Consider the following 24,611-nt stretch of genomic DNA (forward strand, 5'->3'; position numbering starts at 1 on the left):
TTCTTTTGCAGGTTGTGTCGATGGGCTGGAAGGAGCACTTGGGCTATCACATACTCTTTATGCTCAGTAATCTTGCCATGTGGTTTTACTACCTGAATGCCTTAGTATCAGATCCAGGCAACCTGGTGCGATACACAGACCAGTATGACCAAGTCATGAGGCAGGTGAGAAAGTCTTTCCAGCCAACCTCAACAAAACAAGAGCAACCAAACTCTTCAGGCTGAATAATTAGGATAAGAAGGAGGCCAGGCAGAACTTTAAGATTAAATGAGGTGAAAGTTACTCCAATATTTAAATTGAATGGGCCAGGTATTGCTGTAGCAGGGCAGCTAATGGTGTCTGCTCTTGGTTAGTCTTGGACCTGCACCCTTCAACTCAAAAAATGCTTGCTCCCTAACTTGCAGAAAGAGTGAGCTAATTACGGCGAAAGCGAAGGAAACAGGGCATCTGGGACCTGAGTGAACAGGGCAAGTGACAGGGTATCTTCTTAGCAATGAGATTTAAGGAAGGACTGAGGAGGAGTGTGAATTAAAGGGGGTGTGAATTCAATGTCAGATCAGGTACAGAAAGAGAAATAAAGAGAGGGAAAGAAAGATTGGATTAAGAGAGAGCAAAAAAAGGGCAGAAAGGAAGAAAATAAAAATTACATTTAATATCTATCTGTCTTTTTAAAAATCTCCCCCAAATTTTTTTTAAAAAACCTGAAGGAATGAGACGCCACACTTGTAATATTTAATTTTCGGTGCCAGGGAGGTTAATTGGCAGTCGTTAATATTTATATCAGCATTAAAAGGGGACTTACACTTGAAATGACAAGACTTAACTTTCTGAGGTGAGTTTAAGGGGCAAGTAATGAACAAATGCAGCAAATCCCTAAAAAGAAACACAGAAGCTACGGCCTAGATGCCTTTGCTGTGATGCTAATGTGGAGTGGCACAACCCGGACAGCAATCTTTTGATATTCACATTTAACCATGCATCTGCTCCTCTCCTGAAGTTGCTGTACCATTTACCCATAAAGAAGGGCGAGTGTCATAAGCCTTGCCATTATTTTGACAGCCAATTCTGGCCCAATAAGAATTTCCACAGGCCAACTTTAAAATAACCCATTGCTCTTCTGTGAAGTTGCATTATATTCCACTTTTGAAGGCACATAAAAATGCACGAACATCTCAGAATTATGGCCTTGAAAATCCACAGGTCAGCATTCTTAACACTTACACCAGGATAGCACCTCCCAAAAGCCTCTGCTGCCCACACCAGTCAACTTTCTGGGGTCTGAGGGAGGTTTACTAATTAAATAGGAACATAGAATTGCTAGACGAAGATAGACCAGGGTCCATTGAATGCGCCTTTCACCATCTTCCACCATCACATGGTACAATGATAATGGAGTTGTTGACTAATCATGGCAAGCAATCACTATCAATTAGTCGACAACAAACCCAGACATGAGACGATGAAAACCCTAGAGCTTTGGAAAGCACAGGTCCAAAGCCACCTGTTCCTCTCAAACATGTTACACTTACTACATGCCAAGACTCACATTAGTCATATACTGTGCCCTAGAATATTATTTTCTGAAATAAATCTATCTACTTTGCATTTGAATTAGCCTAATGGAAGACACCCATTCCAGTAGGGCACATCCAGGGCATCTGACATATAAAACAAGCTGGAAACTCCAGCATAGGTGTCCAGGATATGATGGGGTATTCGCTCCCCCCCGCCCTCCCCCATCCCCCAGAAATAACCTCCTTGAAAAGTAATTTTAAAAAAAGTTCCCTTCTCTTCGGGATCCAGATCTTGATCTAGAACTTAACCTCAAAAAGGTAGAGGTCCACTTCTACCCCTGTCAGCCAGGGATTTCTCCGCTGGCCACATACTGGGTTCCGATGGAGGCTCAGGGTGTGGGAACTCCGACATGGAGGCAGAAAGACACTTCACCCCCAACAGGCCATTCCCAAAGCAAAAGCGCAAGCTTGTTTGGGACCTGTTAAATCTTGGTCATGTCCTAGTTTCCAACCGTTCCAGCAATGGGAATGGCTACAGATTTTCAGGGCCTCTATCTATTTTTAGCTGAGATTCTTTTTGGAGATATATAATCACTTTCTTTTACTGATCAGCTCTGGGTGATTCTAGCATCTTGAATGACGACACTGACACAATATTGATAAGTCGGTCATCGAGAACAGCAAATGAAGAAGTTTCACTTGATCTATGACAAACGCAAGTGGGGGACGGAGAGAAAGCATCTCCCTTTCAAAAGAAGCAATATAATGAGACCAAGATATTGGAGCTATCTGCTGAAATTCCATTAACTTGGAACCATGGTTTGAAATTCACAAAGAAAAAAGGATTTAGGGCAGTTGACAGACAGGAGAAATCTATCACTGGCAGTATTTGAAAAAAGCGTTTAACATTCATTCAGCCACGGATTCATTCCTCCTCTCCAGCTTGATCCTGGCTCTGAGAATTTCATGTCCAATCACAATTTTATGCCATTTCATTCTTGACATAGTTTTTAACAGATTGGGGCTGGCGCTTAGCATTGAAATTGCTACCAGCAGCAAAACGTCTTTGTATCCATTGAATTAAAAAGCAAATTGGGAATTCCTATTGTAGCTGAGCAGATGCATTGCCTGGGGGTGGGGGAGGGGGAGCGGAGTTGGACCACATGGGTTCAGTCCACTGTAGATCTTTTTTGTTCTCAGTCAGGTTGGCAGCAAGCAGGCCTCACAGGGAGTAGTGGGGGTGGGGGGCGGAGAAGCTACTAATTCCTGATTACTTTCCAGTGTTGCCTGCACATGTACGGGCATCTGGTCAGGATAAGATTGGCCTCCACCTCTGGGTGGTTTGCCAACATTCACTAATGGTCATTTGGGTGATGTAATGGAGGAGAACCATGTTTCAGTATGAGTCAGTGCCTTCAGGAGAGGACAGGGAAGGCGGGTGAGCTTATAATTCTGCCAGCGCAGCATATTTGTATCTGACGGTCTGACACTGCTTGTGTTTCAGGTCATTGAGAATAAATTGGACTCAGACCGACTGACAAAGAATCTATGTCACTCCTGTCAGCTCCTCCGACCACTTCGATCTCAGCATTGTTCTGTTACAAATCGCTGTGTGGCTCACTTTGATCACTACTGCCCTTTCATTTACAATGCTGTTGGATGCAAAAACAGGTAGAATGAGCCTGAAAAATGTCCCATCACTAGTACCTCTGGCCCATCTATCAACTATGAGTTTGTATGTGTGTGTGTGTTTATATGTTTGTGCATGTGTTTGCGCACCAAGTCCTGTTCACCCATCACCCCTGTGCTCGCCGACCAACATTGGCTCCCGGTTAAGCAAAGCCTCGATTTCAAAATTCTCATCCTTATTTACAAAACCCTCCATGGCCTCGCCCCCTCCCTATCTCTGTAATCTCCTTCAGCCTCACAACCCTACAAGATGTCTGCGCTCCTCAAATTCTGCTCTCTTGAACATTCCTGATTATAACTGCTCAACCATCGGTGGTCGTGCCTTCAGCTGCCTTGGCCCCAAGCTCTGGAACACCCTCCCTAAACCTCTCCGCCTCGCCACCTCTCTTTCTCTCTTTAAGATGCTCCATAAAACATATGTCTTTGACCAAACTTTTGGTCATCTGCCGTAATTTCTTCTTATGTGACTCGGTGTCAAATGTATTTGTTTTGTATTAAAACACTCCTGTGAAGCACCTTGGAATGTTTTACTACGTTAAAGGCGCTATACAAATACAAGTTGTTGTTGTCATTGTTGTTATATATATCTGTGTGTGTAACTAGGTTGCTAACAGCCACGGGGCTAAATTGTATCACCAATAAATAGCATTACCATCATAAATTAGCATTTTAAAAAAAGCATGTTTTAAACTTCCATCAGCACTCAAGTTGTCCATGCAGTGCTGTGAAGAGGGAAGCGATATGCTCATCACTGTAAAGTCCTGTCCCCTCAGTACAGATTCACACGAGGCATGTAGTGAAGTCAAGGTCACTCTGGACCTGCACCTTTATTTCACAGCTCTGGAATGCTGCACTTGCCTGAGACCTGTCCTGATATACCTGTCTCTTGCAAGTGCACCCCTGGTGGTAAGGTATGCTGGTGGTTACAGGTCATATCTTATTACAGTCATGTATAGCATGTTAGAATACAGTTATATATAATAATGTTAGATACATAACATCACCCTCCCTCAAGGTCTTATTGTCTTTATAGGTTCAGTCTCCCAGGTGGTCTAAGCTCTCGCGTGGAGCGTCTGAGTTGTGGTTCAATTGTTTGCCTTGGTGTCTGTTTTTCTTTGGGTGTGGTTGCTGGTATCTCGCCTGGGCTGTCTGTTTCGATTGGTGTGATTGTTGTTGACTCACCTGGGCTGTCTGTTGGGATTTCCCTTTCCTCAAGTTGTTCCCTCTGTCTATCCACCAGGTGTGGTGCGAGTTCCACATTGTAGTCTGCCTCTGGTTCCGCAGTGTTGTTGATAAATCTGCTTTTGACTTGGTCTACATACCTCCAGCAGGTTTTGCCATTGTCCATTTGTACTACCAGTAGCCTGTTTCCTTCCTTGCCCGTAACTGTCCCTGCAAGCCATTTGGGACCCCTGCCATAGTTTAGTACAAACACTTTGTCCCCTATCTCATTCCATCTCCCCCTCGAATTTCTGTCATGTTACTCAGTCAGCTTACGGTGCTTTGCCTCAACGATTTTGTGCATGTCTGGGAGGATTAATGAGAGCCTTGTTTTTAAAGTTCTTTTCATCAACAGTTGCGCGGGGGGGAACCCAGTCAGTGAGTGCGGACGAGATCTGTATGCCAGCAGCAGTCGCGACAGGCGACCCTGCAGCGTGGGACCTTGGATTTTAAGCATGCCTTGTTTAATGATTTGCACTGCTCTCTCTGCCTGGCCGTTGGAGGCCGGCTTGAACGGTGCCGTCTTGACGTGATTTATGCCGTGGTCAATTATAAAGTCTTGGAATTCTGCACTGGTGAAGCATGGACCATTGTCACTGACCAATATGTCAGGGATTCCATGCGTTGCAAACATGGTTGCGAGGCTGTCCACAGTGGTGGAGGTTGTGCTTGAGTTTAAAATGGTGCATTCGATCCACTTTGAAAATGCATCTACAATTACGAGGAACATTTTGCCCATGAATGGACCCGCATAGTCTACGTGCACCCGCGACCACGGTTTGGTAGGCCAGGGCCGGGGGCTCAGTGGAGCCTCCCTGGGGGCATTGCTGAGTTGGGCACAAATGGTGCACCTTTGGACGCAGAGCTCCAGGTCCGCGTCAATACCAGGCCACCAGACGTGAGATCTGGCTATGGCCTTCATGAGAACGATCCCCGGGTGCTCGCGGTGGAGTTCCCGGACAAATGCCTCTCTGCCTCGCAGAGACATGACTACTCGGCTGCCCCACATCAGGCAGTCTGCTTGTAGTGATAGCTCATGCATGCGCCTGTGAAAGGGTTTTCATTCCTTGGGGCAGGCATCACGAGCCTCTGCCCAGTCACCGGTTAGGACACATCTTTTTACTAAAGATAACGTGGGGTTGCTGGCCGTCCAGGCTCTGATTTGGCGAGCCGTCATGGGTGAACCTGTGGACTCAAAGGCATTGATTGCCATGACTATCTCACAGTCCTGTTCGTCAGACCCTTCCGTGGTCACCAGGGGTAGCCTGCTGAGCGCATCGGCACAGTTGTCTGTTTCTGGTCTGTGCCTTATGGTATAGTCGTAGGACACCAGCATGAGTGCCCACCATTGAATTCGTGCTGAGGCGTTGCCGTTTATTGCCTTGCTCTCAGATAGGAGGGATGTGAGGGGCTTGTGGTCGGTTTCTAACGCGGAAAGGTATTGGTGCATCTTTTTGACACCATACACGCACGCGAGCGCCTCCTTCTCTACTATTCCGTACCCGCGCTCCGCCCGCGAAAGTGACCTGGAGGCATAAGCTATGGGTTGTAATTTGCCCGCTCTATTGACATGTTGCAAAACGCACCCGACCCCATACGCTGCCGCATCGCATGTGAGAACTAGCTTTTTACCTGAGTCAAAGAAAGTCAAAATACTGTTGGAACACGGAAGGTTGCGTGCCTTATTGAAGGCGCGTTCCTGGGTGTCTCCCCAAAACCAATCGCACCCCTTCCTGAGTAGCAGCGTGCTTAAGTTCTGCATGAAGTTCCCAAAGTAATTGAGTAGCCCGAGAAAGGCGCGCAGTTCTGAGACATTCCGGGGCCTGGGTGCCACGCGAATTGCTTCTGTTTTGCACTCTGTTGGGCAGATTCCACCAGCGGCAATCCTTCTGCCCAAAAATTCAACCTCGGGTGCGAGAAACAGGCACTTGGATTTCTTGACTCATAGGCCTACCCGATCCAACCTCTTTAGTACTTCCTCCAAATTACGGAGATGGGAGTTGGTGTCCCTGCCTGTGATAAGTATGTCATCTTGAAATACAACCGTCCCCGGGATGGACTTGAGCAGACTCTCCATGTTGCACTGGAATATGGCAGCTGCCGACCTGATGCCGAATGGGCATCGATTGTACGTGAAAAGGCCATGTGTGTTGATGGTAGTAAGTAGCTTGGATTCCTCTGTCAATTCTTGCATCATATATGCAGATGTGAAGTCTAATTTTGAGAAAAGTTTACCTCCAGCCAATGTGGCAAATAAGTCCTCCGCTCTGGACAGCGGGTACTGGTCCTGTGGGGAGACTCTGTTTATGGTAGATTTGTAGTCCCCACAGATTCGTACGGATCCATCAGGCTTCATGACTGGGACGATGGGTCTTGCCCAGTCGCTAAATTCCACAGGTGATATAATGCCTTCCCACAGAAGCCTATCTAGTTCGTGTTCAATCTTTTCCCTCATCACATAGGGTACAGCTCTGGCCTTGTGATGGACCGGTCTAGCATCCTGTGTGATGTAGATTTTGACTTTAGCCCCTTTGAAAGTGCCCACACCTGGCTGAAAGAGATGTTCAAATCACTTTATAACTGTTGAGCAGGAGGTCCGTTCCTCTAATGACATGCCATGGACATTGTCCCATTTCCAGTTTAGTTTTGCCAGCCAGCTTCTCCCCAGCAGTGCTGGGGGGGTCTCCGGGGATAATCCACAGGGGAAGTCGGTTCACTGTCCCTTTGTGTGTGACAGAGAGCATGGCGCTGCCGAGGACGGGTACGATTTCTTTGGTATAGGTCCTTAGTTTGATGTCGACCCTTGTGAGTTTTGGTCTGTCTCTTTTATGCGGCCACAGTTGTTCAAATTGTTGAGCCCCCATGAGAGATTGACTCGCTCCCGTATCCAGCTCCATGTTGACAGATATCCCGTTGAGTAGGACCCTCATCATTATAGGAGGCATCCTGTTGTAGGATCAGCGGCCACTGATCGTGTTGACCCACTGTACATCGGTGTCCCGGGTACTGTCCCCACCATCTTCTGGTCTGCTTTCCGCCAATCCATCCGATTCGTATCCCAGCCGGGCTGCCGTTTTTTTGCACATGCGGGCCAAATGCCCTGTATATTCACAATTTCTGCAAACAGCCTGCTGAAATCGACATCCCCTTGACGAGTGCCCACCCTCTCACCTCCAGCATAGACCTGTTCCATTGTTCAAAGAGTTCCCAAAGAATGAGCTGCGTCTGGCTGATCTCTTGAGCTTCTCTCAGTTTGTAGTTGATTGCTCGCATTGTGGGTTGATGAGGTGTGAACGGCCGTTCCTGTGGCCCTTGATGGCTTCTGCCTGCTGTCGAGAGCCTGTTCTCCTGGTTTTGTCTGTGTGTGGGGGTAGCAGCTTGTGTAGTGCTGTGAACTTCTTGTTCCAATATTTCGTTAGTTGCCGTACCTGCATTGTAAATCAACCTCGTTTCTTCTTCCCCTACCAAGAATGTCTGTGCAACCAGTGCTGCTGACTATAAGGTCAGGTTCTTGGTCTCTATGAGCTTTCGGAATATGCCTGCGTGGCCTATTCCTTCAATGAAAAAGTCTCTCAGCATTTCTCTCCTCAGTTCATCGGAGAACTCACATAAACTAGCCAACCTCCGAAGTTCCGCCACGAAGGCGGGTATGCTCTGGCCCACACAGCGCCTGTAGTTGTAGAACCTGTGTCTGGCCATGTGTAGGCTGCTCACTGGCTTCAGGTGGTCTCTTACCAGTGTGCTCAATTCTTCGAACGACTTGCTTGCTGGTTTCTCGGGTGCCAACAGATCCTTCATTAAAGCGTATGTTTTTGAGCCACAGCTGGTCAAAAGATGGGCTCTTCTCTTGTCTGCCTTATCATCGCCTAACCAGTCTTTGGTTACAAAGCTTTGCTGGAGCCTTTCTATAAAGTCCTCCCAATTGTCTCCCGCATTGTATTTTACATCTGATCCGTTGTTCGCCATTCTGTGGATTCTGTAATCCCATAACCCGTCGCCACTGTAAAGTCCTGTCCCCTCAGTACAGATTCACACGAGGCATGTAGTGAAGTCAAGGTCACTCTGGACCTGCACCTTTATTTCACAGCTCTTGAATGCTGCACTTGCCTGAGACCTGTCCTTATATACCTGACTCTTGCAAGTGCACCCCTGGTGGTAAGGTATGCTGGTGGTTACAGGTCATATCTTATTGCAGTCATGTATAGTATGTTAGGATACAGTTATATATAATAATGTAAGATACATGACAATCGCAATTAATGAGCCCGAGAAATATTGTCAAATGTGTTTCTGTGTGTTTTTTTTTAGCGAATATTCTTTGGCTTTGTCCATTGAAAGTCAGGAGAAAGCAAGTTTCCCCTCAGTGCATTAGTGAAGCTGTGGGTAGCGAGATGGGGATTTGCAGCTTCTGGACCTCACGAAGCTCCGACTAGTGGTAGAAGTGTGTAGCTGCAGGTGTGATTGTGGGTCACAGAATGGCGATGCCCAAATAAGGAGTGGCCACTACATACACAGCAAGTTAGTCAGACAGACAGCCAGACAGAATAGCTAGATAAATCAATGAATAAATGAATAGATAAATGAATAAAGATAGATAGATGGATAAGACAGATAGATAGACAGACAGACAGGCAGGCAGGCAGGCAGACAGACAGACAGATAGGGCCCAAATTTCCCCAGGAGTTGCTCCTTTTTTTTGGAGCAACTTGATTTTTCTGGAGTATGTTTTTAGTTGCAATTCTGGCCATTTAATTTGCGCCAGTGTAAGTGAGTTAGTTAGGTTTTTTTTTTAGATGAGCTTTTTTTTCAAAAGAAGGCATTACCAGCCACTTACACCTGTTTTGGCCATATAAGCAAGTTTAGCCAGCTAAAAGTTACTCCAAACTAACTTAGGCCAGAGTAAGTCGGTACTCTTGTGCGGTGACTTAAGAAATCAGCGCAGGCAGCCAGAGATCGGGCAGTGGGAGGTGGGGGGGAAGAAGGCCTTGCAAAGCACTAAACATCTTCACAACAACATTAAAGAAGCATAAATACATTTAAAGCACCAAGTATGAAACGAAGCAGTACATTTGCACCAAGCACTAAACAAAGCACAAAAAGTAATAAGCAATTAATTAACAAAAAAACATAGAAGGAGCCCTGTACCGAAAGCACCAAGACCAAAGTAGTAAGCAATCAATCAATCAGTAAATAACAAATAAAAATAGAAGTCCGACCTTAGGGAAAGCAGTGGGCCGCCGATGAGAGAGCCCACTCAGCCAGGGTTGAGGACCACATGCTTCGGGCCCCTCCCACAGAGCCTGCAGCGCGCATTCACAGATTTGGCTTGCCAGGAGCTATCGCACATGCACGCAGACTCTAACGCGCATGTGCAGAGGTCCTGGCACTGTTTTCAGTGCCGGTACCTGGCTCCGCCCCCAATCTACTGGGCCATGCTAAGCCACCATCGCGGAGAGGCTGGGGAGCGCCCAGAATCGGGAGGAAGATTTTCGGCGCGCTTGGAGGCCAACAAAAGCGCCGCACCTCGGATGAGGGCGCCAGAAAAAGGAGTTGGGGAAATTTGAGCACTTAGATTCTGAATATATGAGCGCACATGGATCAGGGAGTAGGAGGAGGAAGGCACTGACCTAGCTTGACCTCTACTGGAAGGTTCGTAATTCACCAAATTCCTCAATATGAATTGTACAAATTCAACACATCTTGCTTGTAGATTGAGAAAGCATAATAAATCATTTTTTTTCCTGTATCACTCCCACGTTGTGACAGGTTCAATAGAAAACCCTACAAGTTTCAAAGCCAGCCCTTATCTCTACAAGGCAGTATGAGGTCTATGAGCCAACACTGTGAAAAACCAACTACCAAATTCTCAGCATAATTAAAGCTGTCCATTTCATCTTCACATGTTGAAGTATGCTCAAGTATTATTGGCAAATCATGCATAAATTGTAAAATGTATTCATAGAGCTTTGCACTTTTGAATTCTACTTCTATCCAGCATAGCAGAAAGGTACAGAAAGTTATTTTTCAGGGGAACTATAATTTCATCTTTTAAGATTAATCCATTTCAATGGAATTATACAATACTTAAAGTATGAACGAAGAACGATTGAACGATTGGAGAATTTTAGCATTTGATTTTAAATATTCATTAAGGATTGGGAAGGCCTGCGAAATGGCTAAAAGAAATCAACAACAACTTGCATTTATTTAGCGCCTTTAATGTAGCAAAATGTCCCAGGTATGATTATCAGAATATATTGGCCCAGAAATTCCTGTTTCTTCTTCCCGTGGGCGTTCGACTAAAAGTAAGAGAAAAGATGCGCACTTACCTTTTGGTCGAACGCCCGCCCGAGATCCCAGACTCAAAGCCTCCTCTTTTTGTGCAACGGAGCGCGTTCACGTTGGGACATCCGTAAGAGTTACATGGGCCTGGATACCCAATCACGGTAAAGCATTTTCTCATTCACAGTAATAGGAATTTTGTAAATCTGAAACTCCTATTACTATAAATGAGAAACACCCCCAAACACACAAATACTACATAAAACATTTAAAAAAATACCTCACATAAATACACTAATAGAAATTAAAGTTGTTAGAAATGTTTTTTAAAGAAAAAAAATTTACTGATTTAAAAAAAAGTTTTAGTTATGGTTAAAAATAAATGTAACATATTGGGCACGGTTTTTAGAAATATGTGTTTTACTTTAATTTATTTATATTTTTGTATGTTTTTAAACTCTTATGCCTGTAAAAGTAGGCAATGCGCCTGCTTTTATCAGGCACAAGAGCTTTGAGGATATTTGCTGGGCAAGATATGCGTAAATACTGCAATCTTGCCCATACAAATGTCCTCGCTCCCGAGATATGGAGGATCTGTCAAGCCAGAAACTTGACAGATCGGCAAAGCCAGTTATCAGCGCATGGGCATTGCATGCTGAAAACTGGCTTTTCCGTTGCATTCCCGGGTCCTTAGACATTCCGTACAGACCCGGGAGGCAGAAATTTCTGGGCCATTAAAACATCCCAAGGCATGTCACAGGAGCGTTATCAATCAAAATTTGATAAAGATCCACATAAGGAGATATTAGGACAGGTGACCAAAAGCTTGGTCAAAGAGGTAGGTTTTCAGGAGCATCTTAAAGGAGAAAAGATAGGTGGAGATTGATATGTCCTTACTATACAGTATAAATGCACACGCGGTCCATCCTTGAGAGAAGGTCACTCTGTGACAAGTTACCTTTATTACCAAGACCTCAAGTGAGGAAGGTGGGTGAAGCTTCCCCTTTTATACCGCAAAGTCCATGTTAGGAGTGTCTCCCACAAGTTCGCCCCTTGTGGTCAATGTTCTCAAGGTGTACAACTTAGGTCAGCTTATACATGGGTTACAATGATAGTTGAATACATGACATCACCTGCCCCCCAAAGTCTGATTGGGATCACAGGTTAAGTCTCTCTGGTGGTTTTCGCTCCCTTGTAGAGCGCCTGAGTTGGGGCTCTGGTTGTTGGGCACTGGCCTGAGTGTCTGCTGTTTGCGGTGCCTCAGGCCTGCAACGGACTGCCCACAGTGACTGGGCTCTCCTCCACTTGGTTCCGGTGTTCGGTCACCTGTGGTGGAGTAAACTCTACGTCGTGTTCTTCCTTTCCTTCTTCTATGGGGTTGCTGAACCTCCTTTTTGTTTGATCTACATATGTGCGGCAGGTTTGTCCATTGGTAAGTTGAACCACCAAAATCCTATTCCCCTCTTTGGCAATCACTGTGCCTGCAAGCCATTTGGGTCCTGCAGCATAACTAAGGACAAAAACAGGGTCATTGACATCAATACATCGCGCCCTCGCATTTCTGTCATGGTAGTCATATTGTGACTGACACCTGCTCTCAACAATTTCTTTCATAGTAGGGTGTATAAGAGATAACCTGGTTTTGAGCATCCTTTTCATTAGCAGCTCTGTGGATGGAACCCCTGTGGGCGAGTGTGGTCGGGATCTATTGGCCAACAGGAGGCGTGTTAAGCGGCTTTGTAGGGAACCCCCTTGGATTCTGAGCATCCCCTCTTTGATTATCTGCACTGCTCGTTCCGCCTGGCCATTTGAGGCCGGCTTGAATGGTTCCGTTCTGACATGGTTGATTCCATTGACTGCCATGAAGTCCTGGAATTCAGTACTTGTGAAGCACGGGCCATTGTCGCTGACCAAGACAACCGGTAGACCATGGGCGGCAAACATTGCCTGTAGACTTTCTACCGTGGCAGAGGATGTGCTTGAATTTAAAATGGCACACTCAATCCATTTGGACTAGGTGTCTACTACAACCAAAAACCTTTTTCCCATGAAAGGACCTGCGTAGTCCACGTGGATGCATGACCATAGCTTGGCAGGCGAGGACCAGGGGCTAAGGGGGAATTCCCTGGGTGCATTGCCCAGCTGAGCACACGTGTTGCACCTGCAAACACAAATTTCTAGCTCTGCATCTATCCCTGGTCACCAAATGTGTGACCTGGCAATTGCCTTCATCATGACAATGCCCGGGTGCTCATTGTGAAGTTATCTGATAAACACCTCTCTGCCCATCTGGGGCATGACTACGTGGTTTCCCCACATTAGGCAATCTGCCTGAATCGAAAGTTCATCCTTGCGCCTATGAAATGGTTTAAATTCCTCAGAGCATGCCCAGTACATGGCTGCCCAGTCCCCAGTTAGGATACATTTCTTAACTAAAGAAGTCGTGGGTATTTATTTGTCCAGACTTTAATCTGACGGGCTGTCACAGGTGAGCCTTCACTTTCGAAAGCTTCAACAGCCATGACCATCTCAGCATCATGCTCAGTTGCCCCTTCAGTGATGGCTAGTGTGAGCCTGCTGAGTGCATCGGCGCAGTTTTCAGTGCCCGATCTGTGCCGAATTGTGTAGTCATAGGCGGCTAACATAAGTGCCCACCTCTGTATGCGGGCCGATGCATTCGCATTTATGGCCTTGTTGTCGGCCAAAAGGGACGTTAGGGGTTTGTGATCTGTCTCCAGCTCAAATTTTCTGCAAAACAGGTACTGGTGCATTTTTCTTACTGCATATACACATGCTAGCGCTTCCTTTTCTACCATCCCGTAGCCCCTTTCTGCCTGGGACAGACTTCTGGAGGCATAAGCTAACAGCTGTAACGGACCATTGGCATTCACATGCAGCAACACACACCCGACACCATAGGACGACGCATCGCACGTTAACACAAGTTTCTTGCACTGGTCATATAACGTTAACAGTTTGTTGGAGCATAACAAATTGCGTGCTCTATCAAAAGCCCTTTCCTGGCTGTTCCCCCAGATCCAATCACGACCTTTGCATAGGAGCACGTGTAGCGGTTCTTACAGCGTGCGCAATTTGGGAAGAAAGTTACTAAAATAGTTCAGGAGCCCCAGGAACGAATGCAACTCCGTCGTGTTGCAGGGTCTGGGTGCTCTCTGGATCGCTTCCATTTTGGACGCAGTAGGTCTGATCCAGTCTGCTGCTACCCTCCTCCTCAGGAATTCTACCTCTAGAGCTAATAAGACACACTTCGCCTTTTTCAGTCGCAGCCCTACCCGGTCCAGTCTGCGTAGCACCTATAAGAACATGAGAACATAAGAATTAGGAACAGGAGTAGGCCATCTAGCCCCTCGAGCCTGCTCCGCCATACAATAAGATCATGGCTGATCTGGCCGTGGACTCAGCTCCACTTACCCGCCCTCTCCCCGTAACCCTTAATTCCCTTATTGGTTAAAAATCTATCTATCTGTGACTTGAATACATTCCATGAGCTAGCCTCAACTGCTTCCTTGGGCAGAGAATTCCACAGATTCGCAACCCTCTGGGAGAAGAAATTCCTTCTCAACTCGGTTTTAAATTGGCTCCCCCATATTTTGAGGCTGTGCCCCCTAGTTCTAGCCTCCCCTACCAGTGGAAACAACCTCTCTGCCTCTATCTTGTCTGGCCCTTTCATGATTTTAAATGTTTCTATAAGATCACCCCTCATCCTTCTGAACTCCAACGAGTAAAGATCCAGTCTACTCAAACTATCATCATAAGGTAACCCCCTCATCTCCGGAATCCGCCCAGTGAATCGTCTCTGTACCCCCTCCAAAGCCAGTATATCCTTCCTTAAGTAAGGTGACCAAAACTGCACGCAGTACTCCAGGTGCGGCCTTACCAATACCCTATACAGTTGCAGCAGGACCTCCCTGCTTTTGTACTCCATCCCTCTCGCAATGAAGTCCAACATTACATTCACCTTCCTGATTACCTGCTGCAACTGCAAACTAACTTTTTGGGATTCATGCACAAGGACCCCCAGGTCCCTCTGCATTTCAGCATGTTGTAATTTCTCCCCATTCAAATAACATTCACTTTTACTGTTTTTTTCCCCAAGGTGGATGACCTCACACTTTCCAACATTGTATTCCATCTGCCAAACCTTTGCCCATTCGCTTAACCTATCCAAATCTCTTTGCAGCCTCTCTGTGTCCTCTACACAACCCGCTTTCCCACTAATCTTTTTGTCATCTGCAAATTTTGTTACACTACACTCTGTCCCCTCTTCCAGGACATTTATGTATATTGTAAACAGTTGTGGTCTCAGCACCGATCCCTGTGGCACATCACTAACCACCGATTTCCAACCCGAAAAGGACCCATTTATCCCGACTCTCTGCTTTCTGTTCGCCAGCCAATTCTCGATCCATGCTAATACATTTCCTCTGACTCCGCGTACCTCTATCTTCTGCAGTAACCTTTTGTGTGGCACCTTATCGAATGCCTTTTGGAAATCTAAATACACAACATCCATCGGTACACCTCTATCCACCATGCTCGTTATATCCTCAAAGAATTCTAGTAAATTAGTTAAACATGATTTCCCCTTCATGAATCCATGCTGCGTCTGCTTGATTGCACTATTCCTATCTAGATGTCCTGCTATTTCTTCCTTAATGATAGTTTCAAGCATTTTCCCCACTACAGATGTTAAACTAACCGGCCTATAGTTACCTGCCTTTTGTCTGCCCCCTTTTTTAAACAGAGGCGTTACATTAGCTGCTTTCCAATCCACTGGTACCTCCCCAGAGTCCAGAGAATTTTGGTAGAATATAACGAATGCATCTGCTATAACTTCCGCCATCTCTTTCAATGCGCTGGGATGCATTTCATCAGGACCAGGGGACTTGTCTACCTTGAGTCCCATTAGCCTGTCCAGCACTACCCCCCTAGTGATAGTGATTGTCTCAAGGTCCTCCCTTCCCACATTCCCATGACCAGCAATTTTTGGCATGGTTTTTGTGTTTTCCACTGTGAAGACCGAAGCAAAATAATTGTTTAAGGTCTCAGCCATTTCCACATTTCCCATTATTAAATCCCCCTTCTCATCTTCTAAGGGACCAACATTTACTTCAGTCACTCTTTTCCGTTTTATAAATCTGTAATAGCTTTTACTATCTGTTTTTATGTTTTGCGCAAGTTTACCTTCAAAACCTATCTTTCCTTTCTCTATTGCTTTTTTAGTCAGTCTTTGCTGTTGTTTAAAATTTTCCCAATCCTCTAGTTTCCCACTAACCTTGGCCACCTTATACGCATTGGTCTTTGATTTGATACTCTCCTTTATTTCCTTGGTTATCCATGGCTGGTTATCCCTTCTCTTACCGCCCTTCTTTTTCACTGGAATATATTTTTGTTGCACACTATGAAAGAGCTCCTTAAAAGTCCTCCACTGTTCCTCAATTGTGCCACCGTTTAGTCTGTGTTTCCAGTCTACTTTAGCCAACTCTGCCCTCATCCCACTGTAGTCTCCTTTGTTTAAGCATAGTACGCTCGTTTCTGACACAATTTCCTCACCCTCAATCTGTATTACAAGTTCACTCATACTGTGATCACTCATTCCGAGAGGATCTTTTACTAGAAGATCGTTTATTTTTCATGTCTCATTACACAGGACCAGATCTAAGATAGCTTGCTCCCTTGTAGGTTCTATTACATATTGTTCTAAGAAACAATCCCGTATGCATTCTATGAATTCTTCCAGTTTGTGGAGGTGTTCTTCAGTATCGCAACCCCTGATGAGGAAGTCATCTTGAAAAACAACCGTCCTTGGAATCGACTTGAAGAGGCTTTCCATATTTCGCTGAAAGATCGCGGCGGTCGAACGAATCGCGAGCGCACATCTGTTATACTCAAACAACCCCTTGTGTGTCGTGATGGTGGTCAGCTTCTTCGACTCACTCACCAGCTTCTGGGTCATGTAAGCTGAGGTCAGGTCCAATTTTGAAAAAAGTTTGCCACCGGACAGCATCACAAAGATGTCCTCCGCTCTCAGTAGCAGTGGCTTTGTAATCGCCACATATTCTGACCGACCTATCCGCCTTGAGCACCAGCACGATCGGGCTCACCCAGTCACTGAATTAGACTGGCGAGATGATGCCTTTCCTCAGCAGGCGATCCAATTCGCATTCTATCTTTTCCCGCATCACGTACGGCACCGCTCTGGCCTTGTGGTGCACTGGCCTGGCCTGGTTTATGTGAATCACTACCTTGGCCCCCATGAAAGTGCCGATGCCGGGTTGAAATAATGATTCAAATTTGTCCGGGACCTGTGAGCATGATACTCGCTCCACAGAAGAAATTGCATTGACATTGCCCCATTTCCAATTCATGACAGCAAGCCAACTCCTCCCCAGTAGTGCGGGACCATCCCCCGGGACAATCCAGAGTGGCAACCTGTTCTCCGAATCTTTGTGGGTCACGACGACCGTGGCGCTGCCTAGCACCAGAATGATCTCCTTTTATATGTCCGTAGCTGTGCGTCAATCGGCAATAATTTTAGCCTCCTGGCCTTGGACACCCACAATCTTTTGAACTGTTTGATACTCAACAGGGTCTGGCTGGTCCCCATGTCTAGCTCCATTAAGACTGGGATGCCATTGAGGAGTACTTTCATCATTACCGGTAGCGTCCTGGTATATGAACTGTATATGTGCTCCACTTGAACTCACTGAACTTCAGCTTCCAGCGATTTACCCCAGTATTCATTTGACCTCGTAGGCCTTACATCGGGCCCGTCCTCCTTGTACATCAACCTGGCTGCAGGCTTCCTGCACATACGCGCCAAGTGACCGCTGACATTGCAGTTTCTGCAGGTGTATTGCTGATACCTGCAAGCTCTGGCTGGATGTTTGCCTCCACACCTCCAGCTTGAGCTTAATGCCCCGTTGTTGGAAACAAAAGGTCCATTACCAGTCGATCGTCTCTGACTGTCTCTGTGACTGTCATTAAGCGCACCATTAACAGGTGTTGATGGCCCCATTACTGGCCGCATTGTGCATTGCGATGACATGAATCGCCGTTCAGCTAGCCATTGTCTCTGTTGAATTTCCCCTTTGGGTTCGACTACATGCTGGGGCATGTCCGTTTGCGCTTGTCTGCCTAGAGTACTGTGTGCCGCATTATCAATGTTGACTCCCTGGTCGTTTGCCGCATTTGAGCCAAGATTTTTGTCATACATCATTCTGGTCTCTTCCTCCCCTGAGATAAATGTCTGGGCTATCAGAGCTGCCACTTCCAAGGTCAAGTCTTTGGTCTCAATCAGATTCCTGAAAACCCCAGCGTGCCCAATGCCCTCAATAAAAAAGTCTTGCAGCATCTCTGCTCTGCATGCATCTGAGAACTTACATAGGCTCGCCAGTCGCCGGAAATCTGCCACGAAGTCTGGAACGCTTTGCCCTTCTCGCCGCCAGTGCGTGTAAAATCAGTGTCTCGCCATGTGCATGCTGCTCGCTGGGTTAAGGTGTTCCCCGATCAACTTACTGAGCTCTCTGAATGTCTTGTCCGCCGGCTTCTCTGGCGCTAGAAGGTCCTTCATCAGGGAGTACGTTCAGGATCCACAAACCGCCAGGAGATGAGCCCTGCGTTTGTCGGCCGAATCCTGTCCCAACCATTCCTTAGTAACAAAACTTTGCTTTAGTCTCTCAATAAAGTCATCCCAATCATCACCAACACAGTATCTCTCTTCTGTTCTACTAGTGGCCATGCTCGCGTGGTTTAAATCCCAGTTTCTCATCACCAACGATATGTCCTTACTATACAGTATAAATGCACACAAGGCCCATACTTGAGAGAAGGTCACTGTGTGACCAGTTACCTTCATTACCAAGACGTCAAGTGATGAAGATGGTTGGAGCTTCCCCTTTTATACCTGAAAGTCCAGGTTAGGAGTGTCTCCCACAAGTTCGCCCCTTGTGGTCAATGTTCTCAAGGTGTACAACTTAGGTCAGCTTATACATGGGTTACAATGATAGTTGAATACATGACAGAGATGAGGAGAGGATTAGGAAGGGAGTTCCAGAGCTTGGAGCCCAGGCAGCTGAAGGCACGGCCCCACTGGTGGAGCGATAAAACTCAGGGCAACGCAAAAAGTTGGAATAGGAGTAATGCAGTGATCTCGCCGGATTGTAGGGCTGAAACCATAACTGACAACAATAATTTGTATTTAGATCACACCTATAACATAGAAAAATATTACAGAAGCGTAATCAGACGAAAATAGATCCTGACCCAAAGAAGGAGATATTAGGAGGGTGTGAATAAAAGCTTGGTGAAAGAGTTGGGTTTTAAGGAAGGTCTTGAAGGAGGAGAGCGAGGTAGAGAGGAGGAGAGGTTTAGGAAGGGAATTCCAGAGTGTAGGGCGTAGAGAGCTGGAGGAACTGCTGCTGATGGTGGTGAAGGATAGGGGAAGCACAAGAGGCAAACAGGACGATGGTCATGGTAGTCAAAGGCCAACTATTGCAACCAGATGATATTGCTGCACGAGTTCCTCAGTGCATCATTCTTGGCTCAACCATCTTTAGCTGCTTTTTCAATTACCTTGCCTGGCACTTTGTTGTGAAACAGTAGGGGAGCTTTACTTTGCATTTAACTGTGCTGTGCCTGACCCGATTTGAAGATGACACTCAGGACTAGAAATTCGGTTGTTTGGTGCCACTATTAGCATGAGGGAGGGGCACTAAGGGGCCACTAAACACCTCCTGCCCGAGCGCCGTGCTGTCAGCACCTGCCACAAATTTTAGTGACGTTTTAGCGGTGACGCTGACAGTTTGGGTTGTGCTCACTAGCCCCACCCACTTGGTGACATCACCGAGTGTGCAACGTCTCGGTAGTCGCATGTTTTGCAAATTTACTCGCCCGCCTGCGGTAGCGCCTGGTACAGCATCGATCCCGGGGGACTATCATCCGGACTGCAAGATAAGTGATGGCATTTCAGTGTTTCAACTTCTATTCATATGTTGCAGTAGTGGGGAAGCGTTGGTGAATTTTTTTGAAGTTTTCCTATCTATTTTTTTCAGCTTCTGGTGCTTAAATGCCGGCATCCCAGCAGCAACAAATTGAGTCGGCCTCCTCTGCTATCGGTCCGTTAGTGCCCAAAGAGGAGAGTGGAAAGCCTCTCTTTGCGCTCCACTCGCCTCTTGGGGTGATACAATTGAATATTGCAGTTTGAGGCGGTAGGTGCGCTAAAGGTGCTGTCACCACCTCAAAGTGGGCGATACCAAATTTCCAGCCCCAGGTACCTGAAGGCAGTAATATCCTTCACCTTCATGAGCACAAAATTGAGCAATTTGTGAAAAAAATAATCCCCTTGTTTTCTTCCTCCCTAGAGTTGCGTTTTTCCTCTTTCTGGTTCTGCTTGCTCTGAATTGCTGGATGGCAGCGTTTATTGGAGCAGCATGGTTCCAAAGATTTGGATTCCATCTATCAATCTTCATTGCATTTCTTGTTCTACTGTTGAGTGCAGTCGCTGTGTCTCTGCAAGTGTGCTTCACGGTGAGTAATCAATATTGGGGAACTTCATTCCCGCTCTAAAATTAGAATCCTTGGGATTACTGCTTCCAACTTCGCCAGTAAAAGACAGAAGTAACTTACATTTATAAAGCACCTTTGCACTGCTGCACTGCCTACTTCTAGATGAGATGTTAAACCAAGAGTTCCCTCTCAGGTGAATGTAAGGTATCCCATGGTACTGGGAAGAGAGTAGCAAAAGCAAGCGTTAGTTACTTAGAGGCTGAGACAGGAGAACTTATATCGGGGAACAAGGAAATCGCAATATTTTATATCTATCTTCACAGTAGAAGAGACAAAATATATACCAAAATTAGTGGGGCACCAAGGGGCTAATGAGAGTGAGGAACATAAAGTAGTTACTATCAGTAGAGAAAAATTAATTGGGAAACTAATGGGACTAAAAGCCGACATATCCCCTGGACTGATGGACTTTATCCTAGAGTTCTAAAAGAGGTGGCTGCCGAGATAGTGGATGCATTGCTTGTGATCTTCCAAAATTCCCTAGATTCTGGAAAGGTCCCAATGGATTGGAAGGTAGCTAATGTTACCCCGCTTTTCAAGAAAGGAAGGAGAGAGAAAACAGGGAACTTCAGACGAGTTAGCCTGACATCAGTCATTGGGAAAGTGCTGGAATCCATTATTAAGGAAGTGGTAACATGACACTTAGAAAATCATAATATGATTGGGGCAGAGTCACCATGGTTTTATGAAAGGGAAATAATGTTTGACAAACTTATTAGAGTTTTTTGAAGATGTAACTAGCAGAGTAGATAAAGGGGAACCAGTGGATGTAATATATTTGGACTTCCAAAAGACATTCGATAAGGTGCCACATAAAAGGTTGTTATGTAAGATAAGGGCTCATGAGATTGGAGGTAATATATCATGGATAGAGAATTGGTTAATGGACAAAAAGCAGAGAGTTGGAATAAATGGATCATTTTTATATTGCCGGGCTGTAACTAATGGGTGCTGCATGAATCAGTGCTTGGTCCTCAGCTGTTTACAATCTATATTAATGACTTAGATGTGTAATGTATCCAAGTTTGCTGATGATACAAAGCTAGGAGGGAAAGTAAGCTATGAGGAGGTCACAAAAAGCTAGCAAAGGGATATAGGCAGGTTAAGTGAGTGGGCAATAAAGTGGCAGAGGAGTATAATGTGGGAAAAAACTTTGGTAAAAAGAATAGAAAAATCGGAATATTTCACAAATGGTGAGTAACTATTAAATGTTGGTGTTCCGACAGATTTAGGTGTCCTCGTACAGGAAACACAGAGAGTTAGCATGTAGGCACATCAAGCAATTAGGACCGCAAATTGCATGTTGGCCTTTATTACAAGGGGGTTAGCATACAAGAGTGAGGAAGACTTGCTACAATTGTACAGAGCTTTGGTGAGACCACACCTGCAGTGCTGCGCACAGTTTTGGTCTCCTTTTCTAAGAAAGATAAGGAACTGCCTTCGAGGCAGTGCAACAAAGGTTCACTGGACTAATCCTTGGGATGAGAGGGTTATCCTATGAGGAGAGATTGAGTAGATTCGGTGTATACTCTTGTTTAACCAGCTTTCCCTTAAATGCATCTATGGTATTCACCTCAACCATTCCATGGGGTAACAAGTTCCACATTCATACCATTCTCTGAGTTAAGAAGTTTCTCCTGAATTCCTTATTGGATTTATTAGTGACTATCTTATGTTATGGCCCCAGATTTAGGTCCCAAAATTGCCCTCGGCCCAAAACGGGGTGCACCTACTGCTTTTTTCCGTTTGTTACTGTGACAATGGATGTGGTGGTGATTAGAGGATTAGAGCGATATGCAGCATGGTCAAGGGCAAAGAGAACCTCGGTTGTTAGCTACCCGTGGGGTAAGTTCGCACACGAGTTCTGCTGACGAGGACTCAGATGAGCCCATTGATGTTGGGGCTTTTGAACAAAGGATGGAGGCCATGAATTCCGAGCTCCTGTCAGCAGTGGCAAGGATGCCCGAGAGCCTGTCGGAAGTGGAGAGGAACATGGAGGAGTCCACCTCCCGCTTTGTCAACAGATCTGTGCATACCATGAAGCCCATCATTGCCAGTGTGTAGGCGATGGTGGACTCCCAGAGAGACCGTGCGGATCCAGCTGATGCTGCGACTCGTTGGCAATGTGGCAGCTGCCATTATAGCACAGATGCAAGCGAACCAACGTCTCAGTGCTGTATTGGAGAGGATGGCCACGACCCTGGAAGCTCAGAATGCTCGTATGCACTCTGGGCAACAGGCCACGGAGCGTCTTACTGCTCTCCTCTCTGGTGGCATCAAGATTGTGACTGCTCTCATGCAGTCTCAGCTGGATGCGACGCAAGAGCTGACTGTTACCATCATGGCTGGGTCCAAATTGGCCACGGGGGACCTTCCAATGTCACTCCACACCACCGACCTGTGCTCCCTCAGATTGATGCCAGTGGTAATGTGCTGCCCCCAGGGAGTGGTACAGGCTCCTCGGACCAGGATGATGATGTGGTCTCTTAGGATCACAGCAGTCCTGAGCCCAGACTTGTCACTCCACCATTGCCGCCAAACATGGGTTCGTCCGAGCCAATCGCACCGAGGAGGGTACTGCCCAGTCTGCAGCCGGTCCTTCCAGGGCCAGAGCTAGTTGAGGGTGTCCTAGGACACCTGTAGCTTCCTCTCCTGACACAAAGCAGCCTTCCCAGACCCATGAAGCAGCCACAGGGGAGACACTGCGGTGTAGTGCAAGAATAGGTATGTGTAAGAGGGGTTATTAGGAGATGCACAAGGGTGATAATTGATAATGTATATAATTGATAATGTCTATGTATCATGGATCCATTGTTTGGGGTCTAATAAATCTTTATTTTGGTTTGCAATCTCTGTATAGGTCTCTCATTTAACTGTGGGGAATGCTGTGTGAGATGGCTCATAGGATTGCCCATGGAGATGCACAGATGAAGGCTCAAGTGCGCATTAGCTTACCATAAATGCGTAGCAATGAGATGGTTTTGTGCTTCCCTTACAGGGTCAACATGGCGACGCTGCCTCCTGCTTGGCTGGTCACCCGCATCCTGGTCCTCCTCCTGTGCCTCCTCCTGCTGCTCCTCATGTGCTTCTTGCGCCTCCTCCTCCTCCTCGGGTGGCACTGCGGCCTCGTCCTCCAATGGCTGCGCCCTCATGATTGCCAGATTGTGGAGCATGCAGCACACCATCACGAATATGGAGACCCGCTCTGGCGAGTACTGCAGTACACCTCCTGAGCAGTCCAGGCAATGGAACCTGTTTCAGGATGCCGATGGTGTGTTTGATGATGGCCCTGGTGGCCAAATGACTGTCATTGTACGCGTGCTGAGCAGCAGTCCTGGGGTTGCGAAGGGGAGTCATCAGCCAAGTGCACAGTGGGTAGCTCATGTCTCCAAGGAGCCAGTCACAATCTTGATTAGGCCCAGTAAATCCTGATTAGGCCCTGGCACAACGGTCTGTCGCAATACGAAAGAATCGTGGCTGCTGCCAGGATACTGGGCATCAACTGCCATGATTTTATGGCTGTGGTCGCACACCTGCTGCACATTGATGGAGTGGTATCCCTTGCGGTTTTGGAATATCTCAGGAATGCTTTTGGGAGCCCTCAGAGATACATGAGTGCAGTCAATGGCCCCCTGAACCCTGGGGAAGCCAGCAATGCACAGGAATCCAGTCTGCCGCTCCAATTGCTTCTCCCTGTTCATCGGGAAGGAGATGTAGTCGCTCCTTCTATTATAGAGACCATCTGTGACCTCCCATATGGATGTGTGTGCAGCTTGGAAGGATCCAGTGGCATAAAAGTTGAGGGTGATGGTCACCTTAGATGCGATCCTTGGACACTGATCCTGTCCAACAGGTACGATATACTCGCTGCCTGTGAGGACAAGGTGAAAGATTGCAGGAAGGACAGCCACAATGCAGACCAAGGCACCGTGACTCAGAAGGCTATCCAAGGGAGGAAGAACAAGCTAAAAATGTTACCTCTGGTGTCCCCCAAGGATCTGTCCTTGGCCCCTTCCTATTTCTCATCTATATGCTGTCCCTTGGTGATATCGGTTTTCACATGTACACTGACAATACCCAGCACTACCATTCCATCACTTCTCTCGACCTCTCCATGATCTCTAAATTGTCAGGCTGCTTATCTGACATTCAGTACTGGATGAGCAGAAATGTTCTCCTATTAAGTATTGGGAAGACTGAAGCCATTGTCTTTGGTCCCCACCACAAACTGCGTTCCCTAACTACTGACTCCATCCCTTTCTCAAGCTAAACCAGACTGTTCACAACCTAGCGTCATATTTGACCCTGAAATGAGCT

This window comes from Pristiophorus japonicus, chromosome 4 (assembly GCF_044704955.1).
Source record: "Pristiophorus japonicus isolate sPriJap1 chromosome 4, sPriJap1.hap1, whole genome shotgun sequence".
Classification (NCBI taxonomy): Eukaryota; Metazoa; Chordata; class Chondrichthyes; family Pristiophoridae; genus Pristiophorus; species Pristiophorus japonicus.